A 10,424-nucleotide genomic window follows, 5' to 3' on the forward strand; every position below is an offset into this window, starting at 1 on the left:
TATAAAGAACGTCGAAAACGGAGTTCGTATGCGAAAGTTATGAATTTCTGAAGTTCGAGGTGCGAAACCCCAAAACTGTTAGAGACCACGACGTGGCAAGAAGTGTCACGACGTGGAAAGTCTCCTGACACCTCCGGTATTTCCCCGGATGCAACTTGGGATGATGCATGCAGTGACGATCAAGCCCACGACGTGGAAAAAGGTTCCACGACGTCACAAGGGCCAGTTTTGCCCTATAAATAGATTTGAAGGGCCAGCCGAGTTTGGTTGCTCATTCTCTCATCTCTATCCCATATTACATTGATTTACGTGCAAAGAAGTACCCCCGAAGCCCCGGTATCAACCCCGAGACCCGAAGCAAATCCTGAAGCCCGAATATCCCGAGAAGAAAAGAGTTTCCGAGCCGAAGCTCTGCCCGTGAGAAACCCGGTGTGTGAAGTGATCCCGATTTCACCAAAGAATACTACTTCTACAAGTCGTAGTGTTGTACAATCATCTTCTGATCAAGTGAGTGTATAGTTACTTTCATCTTACACATAGATATGAAGTATTTTATAAAATACGTGCTATGTGTGTGTGTATATATATATATATATATATATATATATATATATATATATATATATATATATATATATATTGTTGTTTATACGTGTGAGTATGTGATCACTTTCTTCTAACATATATATATATATATATATATATATATATATTAAGTATTTGCTATGAAATACGTGCTATGTGTTTATATATTGTTGTTTATTTGAGATGAGTGTGGAATGGATGTTTTATATAGGTATTAAATGAGTTAATATGTATATGTATTTTATATCTACAAATATGTTTGGTAGAACATGGGTAGATGAATTAGATGATGTGTGATGATAATTAGGTGCTGAGAAATAGGTGATGATAATTAGGTGATGAGAAATAGGTGATGATAATTAGGTGATGAGAAATAGGTGATGATAGATAGGTGATGATAAATAGGTGATGTGAGATGAGAGGAGATACCATAACCTTGACCGACGATGTGGCAATTTGGCGATGTAGTCATCTACCAGAGTATAGATGGTGACCACGGACTATTCTAGATGACCCCGTGGAAACACCAGCATGCTCATAACCTGTAGGTGATGAATTACAAGTCCAGGCGATGTTGTGGCTACGTATTCATGCGATGATACTTTAACCCTTACTATGAATTACGAGTCCAAGCGATGTTGTGGCTACGTATTCATGCGATGAGACTCTAACCCTTACTATGAATTACGAGTCCAGGCGATGTTGTGGCTACGTATTCATGCTATGATAGACTAATCCTTACTATGAATTACGAGTCCAGGAGATGTTGTGGCTACGTATTCATGCGATGATAGTCTAACCCTTATTATGATTTACGAGTCCAGACGATGTTGTGGCTGCGTAATCATGCGATGATACCCTAACCCTTACTAGACATATATTGAGGGAGTGATCCCCAAATTAGTATTGTCTATGCAATCTAGGCGATGATCCTTCGGAAAAGTTCTTAGGAACAAGCATATAAGGATATAAGATGTAAGGAGATGAGCGGTAAATATGATTTAGGAGATGACCCTTATGATAATATATTTAGGGAAGATTAAACACTACTAGAAAAACAGCCTTTTACGACGCTCATTGCGCGTCATAAAAGGCTCAGACGACGCGCAAATGCGCGTCAAGGAAGGCCCTGTCATAAAGAGAGACGATGCGCTTTTGCGCGTCGTCTATAGACGACGCGCATTTACAACGCTCATTTACGACGCGCAATTACGACGCGCGTTTACGACACCCAATGCGTATCAAGGAAGGCCCTGTCATAAAGGAAGACGACACACATTGGCGTGTCGTAACCTTACGACGCGCGTGTTAATGACACGCAATGCGTATCAAGAAAGCCCAAGTCAAGAAAGGCCATGTCATAAATGAAGATGACACACATTTTTGCGTATCATAATTTTAAATGTTTAAAAAAAGTATTATTTATAGATTTACTAATTTTTAAATTAAATAATACATTAAAATTCTCACAATACAAAATAAAATACCATAAATAACAAAGATAATTCATTTCACTAATATGTCATACAAATAATTATTCCAAAAGTGAGTAAATGTTATAAAAAAAATGAACTCATTTATATACAATTGCATCATCTAGCTTACTATGTGCCAACAACTCTCTATGTGTTTACTTTTTCTTGAGTCTCGTTTCCTCCAAAGCTTCCAAATCATCTGGAGTTAGATGGATATCAGATATGGATAGTCCTTTACTAGAAATAGGCTTCACAAAGTCGCTAAGACTGTGCCTGCAAATTGCAAATCAGACATCCATCAGGTTCATATTAATTGTCTATCTATGCAAAAGTCTTATAAATGAAATAATGCCCTCTCAGCCTAAAAGATTAGAATGCCCAATGAAGTACTTATCTACCTACTTGATGGGCTATGCTGAAAATCTACTTTCGACTGTAGAAGTACCAATAAGTGATTGTATCACAAACATATAAACTTCTTAAGCCTACCTGCTACTGCTAACAAAATAACTGTTTAGGGTTTAAGATTTTATTGTTTATAATTATACATGCGCAAGATAAGACCTATTACCATTGTTTCTCCACTTCGTGACTGATCTACAACCTAAATGTCATGTGTTGTTATTGTAGAGATGTAACTTCTAACATTTTTTTCTTTAAGGGAAGAGGAAATGGAAAATGACAGACATACAGGGAAGCCATTGTGATTGTTAGTCCTCATAATAGCGGCTACATCAGCAAATTTCACCACACGAGTGAAGTGACAAAGTTACAAACCTGTCAACTTTCACCAACAGCCTAAGGAAAGTAAATGGTCAAAACTCAAAACTAAAACTTGTTGTACTCATCAATGTAATTCTAATTGTAACTTGTAAGCAAAATAAAAGAAAAAACTTACTTTTGATATGAGGAGAACAAGCATGATAAGAGGTAAGAGATTTAAATTATTTGTATCCTCCCAACATTTTCAAGTGCCCATCCTGTTTCATATCATGAAATGGAATGGAATCAAAAAGGAATGGAGTAAGAAAAGGTAATAGACTCTCTATATCGCCTTTTGAGATGCTTCTACCAAACAATAGCATGACGGAATCGGAAACAACAGTCGTATCCAGGAGAAAAATAGAGTTCGCTTTGATCTTCTCATTAAAGACCAACCACGGGAATGGAATTCTCAAAGCCCGGGAATTAACCGAGTTCTATAGCATTAAAAAAACAAATTCAGATTAAAAAAAACTATAAGAATTTAGAAAAACAAACTTACCGAGTGTAAAAGCACCTGACCATCCGCCACGTTTTTCAGCAAGAATGAATTTTCATTATGCTGATGTCAACAAAAGCGAGTTATTATTTATAAAGAAATTGTTTAAAAACAAAAAGGAAAATGACTTTTCCTTCTAATAACTTATGTCATCCCACTTAATCATAAATACCAAAACTGCCCCTTGCTTTTCACTCCCACATATACTCAATAGTAGAAACTCAATGAGATTGAATCCCATGAATTCATGCAATCAGGATTCCAGCATCACATAGAATCCCATGTCTTTGGACTATAGCCTCTAAAGTTAGTGTACACAAGTAAATTCCAGTAGTCCTTTACAGTTCTCAGCTCATCCACTTGTGACTTGCAACTGATCATGATTACTGACTGTAACAAAAAGAAAATTTTATATTTTTAACAAAGAGACAGAAAAAGAGAACCTTTAGCAGCATCATATCCAAGGTCGGGGTTATCTTGCTCCAATAGTTTCCCAACAACAACATCACCCTCGACTCCTGCATTCGCAGCTACTGTGTACACCGGTGCCTTCACATACAAAATCAATAAACAATAAAATATCAGCAACAAAAATAGATATACAATAAAACTACACTGCTAGCTGCTTTTTATTAGGAAGAAGGGGGAATTACCTTGAGAGCATTTTGAATTATTTGAACACCAATCTTCTGATCAAAATTAGCTGTAATAAGATTATCAAGCTCCTTTGAAGCATATAGAAGAGCAACACCACCACCTATATTATATTGTATATTTTTTGATATCATTATCACAATTAAAAATAAATACTTAGTAAATAGCATGTGTGGACATGATTTAATCTACCTGGCACAATTCCTTCTTCAACTGCAGTCTTTGTAGCATTTAGAGCATCAGTAACTCTATCCTTCTTCTCACCAACTTCAGCTTCACTCGCTCCGCCAATCTGACCAATCACAGCAACACATCATTTACATACCAAAATTATTTAGAAATAAAACAAAAATAAGAATCGTCCCCTCAAAACGGCAACACCACCAGAATTTTTTGCTAATCTCTCTTGGAGCTTCTCCTTATCATAATCAGAAGTGCTCAATTTAATTGATGATCTCAACTGTAGAAACACAAAATAGTACATGTTAGGAAGCTCAGGTACATAAATTAAATATATTGTTAAAAAGCTACTGTAATACCTGTTCACATCTTTCTTCAATTCCTTTTTTGTCGCCAACCCCATCAAGAATAACTGTGTCATCCTTGGATATTGTAAACCTAAATGTAAATATGTAATGTTCCAAACATTATTACCATATATCGCATACATAATCTATTTGGGCAAACTAGAGTTGTAGATGTAAAAAATAAATGCTTACCCTAAAATTGATAAAAAGGTGTGCAACTCAGGGGACTAAAACTGATAAAAAGGTGTGCAACTCACGAGCCAAAATTGTATTTTACTCTAAAAAGTCATTGAAAAAGTTAAAACAAGGGCAAAACGATAACTTTAACAAGCTTACCTCATTAATTTATTTCGCTGATTTTAGAAACGCATGCCAAATCCGTAGCCTGAAGGGGTCTTTTCTTAAAGGTCTAAAAGATTCATCCGGAAGATCAGCTTTAATATCCACAAAAATTATTTTAAGAAACTGAAGAATTTCATAAGATTTCCCAGTTAATTTTGGTAAAGACAAGCAGTTATTTCCGATTATACCCCCATGAACTTCACACGGTTTTTTTCCAATTATACCCTCAGTCTCACACTGATGAGTTGCTAATTAGTTGAAAATGTGTAGTGGCATGAAAAACAATGGTTTCAAGTAGGTCCCACTAATTCCAAACACTCACACCGGAATATTTCCCCAAATTTCTATTCCATTTCTGCCCTTACATTTGTGGAATGAACCGATGGCCTGCACTGAAGTGCAACTTGACCCACAATGTGATCATCATTTAAATCATTGGATTTGTTCCTTTGCCATTTTTTAATGTTTTCTTTCAGTTGTTTCTCTTTTGCATCATCATCTTCCAGCCATTCACGTAGAGCCTCAATTTCACCATCTGATTCATAGCAAACCCATGCACAAGAAGAGATTGTCACGATCACATCCTTCTTCACACTCACACCTGTCATAAAACAATAAAAAAAATTATAAATAAAATTTAATTATGTTTCATTTTCTACCATTAACAGCTTCCTAACATGTAAATGGAGACAAGACTCAAACAGAGAGATGAGGCTTCATGGTACACCCTTTACCCTTCCTTATATTAGTTATGTTTAAATGCAAATAAATAAATAAATAAATAAAGCCTGGATCTACTACTTTATGAGAGAATTCATTCCCCAATGTTTCATCATTTAAATGTTCATATCTAAGAATCTTGACAGCAACATGCTCACCAAGGTACTCTCCATGGAATCTTTCAACAAACAAAATAACTGATATTAAGATACTTGTAAGAATTAGGAATGCAATTGGAAACAAACAGTGTACACGTACAAATCACCACATGATCCAGATGCAATCTTTTCTCCAATCTTCAATGATGCTCTGTCTATTTCTGCATCTCCAAAAGTTGGTCCGCTGCAAATCGAGATATAAACTGACAGGTAAGGATCAGAACAGAAATTTAAGTCAAAAACCATAAGGAATGTCAATGAGGCAATACATCGAACACATTATGTGCACTTACAAACCACAAATGGAATCATCAACAAAGAAATAGAAAGAAAGGAAAGGAGGATTCATATCAGATAATGAGAAACAATGAAGATTTGGAAGCGAATTAAAAAAACACTAGATGAAGGCCGAATGAAGAACTACAAAACCATAACAAAAAAATCCACAGAAAATTGGATTGAAGAAGAGATGAAGAGATTGATCAATTACTTGAGGAAATCTTGTACCTTCTTAACTAAATTTACAATGAGGAAGGCGTGATTGGGAAGACGAGATGATGCTCTTGTGGTTGCAGTGAGGAGGAGAGAAGTGGCAGCGTAGGGAAGTGTCGAACAGGTGAAACAGAAGGAATCGTGCTCTGCTGATTTAAAGAGGAAAAAGTGCTTCACTCTCATTTATTTTCATAAAAACGTGCACAAGCAGCGATTGGAAGAACTTGCGATATATACATATTTGATTGAACTTCCGATAACAACAAGAAGCGATTGGAAGAACTTGCGTATTCAAAATCTTATGAGAAAGTACTTGATTGTATATTTAAAAAATAAAATGACTTTTAACAAAAATTTGGAAAGACAGACCACCCAAATCAGAAAAAACTCTTACACAAATCAAACCATGTGATCTTGATAGAAAAATAAAAACTGAATACAAATTAGGGCTCACATAATCAAATCTCGAAAATGAAATCACCTTAAATAAAATGGTGGAGCAGGTATCCTTAGAGGATTTGAGTTTAGGTGACCGATGTTTGTCTCGGGGAAGGGACAAGAATCGGTAAGTGCCAAAAGGATATAGGAACGGAAGGAGGCGAGATCTAGGGTTCGAGTATGAGATGTGGAATGGTGGAGTTTCTGTTAAGTCGTGGTCGCCATAGAGATGTAGAATGGAAGGAGGCGAGATCTAGGGTTCGAGTATGAGAAAGAATTATTATAGAGTCGCCGGTGATTGGATATCATCAATCGTACTCCAGACTCTCAGATCCTTGGGTTCGATGGTGAAGGCGCCAACTTAGGATTTACAAAGAGAAGGGAAAGATAGAGTGATCGGGTGGTGGAGATGTAGAAGAAAGAACGTGCAGTAGAGGAAGGCGGGGCAAGTTCTTGAAAAAAGCCCTAAAAAGGGGAGGCGGGGTTTTTAAGTAATTGGGATTTCATTTTTCCCTCCTGATGGAACGCGCTGCTATTAAAATTTATAAAGCGACACCCTTAAACGACACACGTTTTATTATAGGTGCCCTCCGTGTTTTTTTTAGACACTAATTCCAGGGCACGCAAAAATGCGTGTTTTAAATCCTTTAAATTTTAAGAGAGATAACATTATTTTTAGGGCACCCACAAATGCGCGTCCTCTATCAGCGAGTGTCATTGTTTGCGCGTCATTAAAGGTCTTTTTTCTAGTAGTGAAAAGAATATAATGGGGATGGGTAATTGGGTTGATTGTTTCATGATTGATTATAATAATTATATTATTGTGGGTTGAAAACCCTATATGCTCACCAGGCTCCCAAGACTGATCCACTCAGTTTAATTGTATCATAGGTATCGATACGAAGCTGCTTTGCACTGAGAGATTAAAGGAGATGTAAATCACTAGAGTAAATGAATGTATGTTCTATTTATGCTTATGTGTCTGTATCAGAACATGACATCCTGAGGTTTTATTATTTAATGAAAATACATTCTCTTTGAGAAATGTTTTGATAAGTTTTTATCATATCTTGTTTTGGGAACAAATTCCTCAACCATTTTCTTTAAACGATTACTCTGATTTTAAAAACAAAGCATAAACAAATCGATCTTTTCTGGCCGTGAAATTGGGGATGTCACAATATGGGGCCCAGCTTGCCCCGCTTCTTGAAGTGAAGACGAGTACCCATCTCATCATGAAACCGATTAGAAAACCTGGAAGTGAAGTAAACATCTCGGTCTGACACAACCGACATTGGTACTCCATGATGTGCCACCACTTTATGAACATAGATCTCAGCTAGCTTCTCAACCGATATACTCTCCTGGATGGGGATGAAATGAGCACTCTTGGTCAACCGATCCATGATGACCCAAATCGAATCTACTCCACGTGCGATCCTGGGAAGCTTCGTGATGAAATCCACAGTGATATCTTCCTATTTTCCAAACGGGAATATCCAATGGTTGCATCTTGTCGTGAGGTCGTTGGTGTTCGGCCTTGACTTTCCTGCAATTCAAGCACCGCTCCACATACCATGTTATGTCCCACTTCATGCAGGGCCACCAATAATTAGGGCGAAGATCCTAGTACATCTTCGTCGCCCCCGGGTGAATGGAGAATCTCGACTTGTGTGCATAAAAACTTGGCACATCCGCCCGAGTAAGTAACCCAGACCCTATGATGCAGGGCCAACAACCCACGATTGTCATAATCAAATGAGGGCACTTGGCCAATGATCCGCTCACAATTTTGACACTCCTCCTTCATACCCTCGACATGAGCCTCCCTGGTCCGTTCTAGCAACGGAGTAATCACTGTCATCCTCATACATATGTCTCGAATCAGAGCCACCACTGCCTTGTGGCTAAGAGCATCGACCACCACATTAGCATTCCCCGGGTGATAAAGGATCTCATAGTCGTAGTCCTTCACCACATCTAACCACTGACATTTCCTCATATTTAGATTTGGCTGGTCCATCATATACCTCAGGCTCTTGTGGTCTGTGTAAATGGTACAATGAACCCCATAGGGGCAGTGTCGCCAAATCTTGAGGATGAAAACCATAGCCCCCAGCTCCAAATCGTGTGTCGGGTAATTCGCTTCATGACGCTTCAACTGCCTCCATGCGTACGCTATCATGTGACCCCGCTGCATTAACAATGCATCCATACCCATGATCGGAGCATCACAGTAAACCACAAAATCGTCGATACCCTCCGGCAAAGTCAGAATCAATGCCACGTACAACCGATGTCTAAGAGTCTCGAAAGATGCCTACTGCTCATGCCTCCAGTTGAATGTCACCAACTTCTTGGTCAGTTGGGTGAAGGGAACAACAATCTTGAAGAAATCCTGGATGAATCTCCGATAATAACCCCGCAAGACCAAGAAAACTCTTAATCTTAGATGAAGACCTCGGAATCTCTCACTGCATCACGACCTTTATTTTGGCCGAATCAACCAGAATACCCTTCTGGTTGACAAGGTGCCCCAGAAACTACACCTCGCGCAACCAGAACTCACACTTGGAGAACTTTGCGAAAAGGCTCTCCCTCCTCAATGTCTCCAGCACCTCCCTCAAGTGCTCATCATGCTGCTCCTGAGTCTTGGAATAAACCAAGATGTCATTGATAAATACTATCACAGACCGATCCAACATCGGTCTGCACATGCGGTTTATAAGGTCCATGAACACGGAAGGAGCATTGGTGAGCCAAACAACATCACCACGAACTCATAGTGACCATAGCGAGTCTGAAAGGTTGTCTTTTTCACATCGTCGTCCCTGACTCACATATGGTGATAACCTGATCGCAGATCAATCTTGGAGAACCAAGATGCACCCTCAAGCTAGTAAAATAAGTCATCAATCCTTGGGAGGGGATAACGGTTCTTCAATGTTACCTTATTCAGCTCCTGGTAATCTATACACACCCGATGTGACCCGTCCTTCTTCTTTACAAACAGGATTGGGGCTCCCCATGGTGAATTGCTCGGCCTAATAAATCCCTTGTCTAACAGTTCCTGCAGCTGTGTAGACAACTCCTGCATTTCGGGGAGGAGCCAACCGATATGGTGCCTTGGCTATCGGAGCTGCACCAGGAAATAGGTCAATCCTGAACTCTACCTGCCTCTCCGGAGGTATCCAAACAAAATCCTCCGAAAATACGTCTGGGTACTCTGGTATGATCGGTACATCATCTACTGTCACCTTACCCTTGTCCTGGGTATCCGTGACATAGGCAACATAGCCTGCACAACCTTGTTGTAGGTAGCGTCTCGCCCTTGCTGTTGAGCACAAAGTCGGTCCATACAGCGGCCTCTCGCCCTAAATCACCAAACCTCCCCCACTTAGGGTCCGAACTTGGACAAGCTGCTACTCGCAGTCGATCACTGCCCCATTGGGGCTCAACCAGTCCATACTCATGATAACTTTATTCCCTTGCAGGGGAATAAGGAGTAAATCTACGGAAAACTACTCATCAAACAACTACAGTGTACATCCCCAATGAACCCTCGCAACTCACACTGTCCAATCATCCGCGATCTCTACGTCAAGAGGACAGTCCATCTCTCCTATAGCTCCAACAAAGCGCTTGCTCAACGCGAGCGACACAAAAGATCGGGTAGCCCCTGAATTAATTAATACCAGAGAAGATATACCGTTCACAATGTGCAATCATATAATAAAACACATAAACATAAGCAATAATCAAGGTAAATAAA

At 39.0% G+C, this 10,424-nt stretch overlaps 1 long non-coding RNA gene across 1 annotated transcript; it reads right to left on the reverse strand.

Annotated features, from left to right (window-relative positions):
- Positions 1–2,069: 2,069 nt before the first annotated feature.
- Positions 2,070–4,974, reverse strand: LOC145018061 (uncharacterized). The gene is made up of 9 exons (XR_013666809.1): positions 4,839–4,974; positions 4,515–4,593; positions 4,360–4,435; positions 4,168–4,267; positions 3,975–4,078; positions 3,765–3,870; positions 3,325–3,384; positions 2,959–3,040; positions 2,070–2,333 (listed from the first exon to the last, which is right to left on the reverse strand). It is a non-coding gene; the product is annotated as an uncharacterized LOC145018061 (long non-coding RNA).
- Positions 4,975–10,424: the final 5,450 nt, after the last annotated feature.

This window comes from Lactuca saligna, chromosome 9, assembly GCF_052625555.1.
Source record: "Lactuca saligna cultivar CGN05327 chromosome 9, ASM5262555v1, whole genome shotgun sequence".
In the NCBI taxonomy this organism is placed as follows: domain Eukaryota; kingdom Viridiplantae; phylum Streptophyta; class Magnoliopsida; order Asterales; family Asteraceae; genus Lactuca; species Lactuca saligna.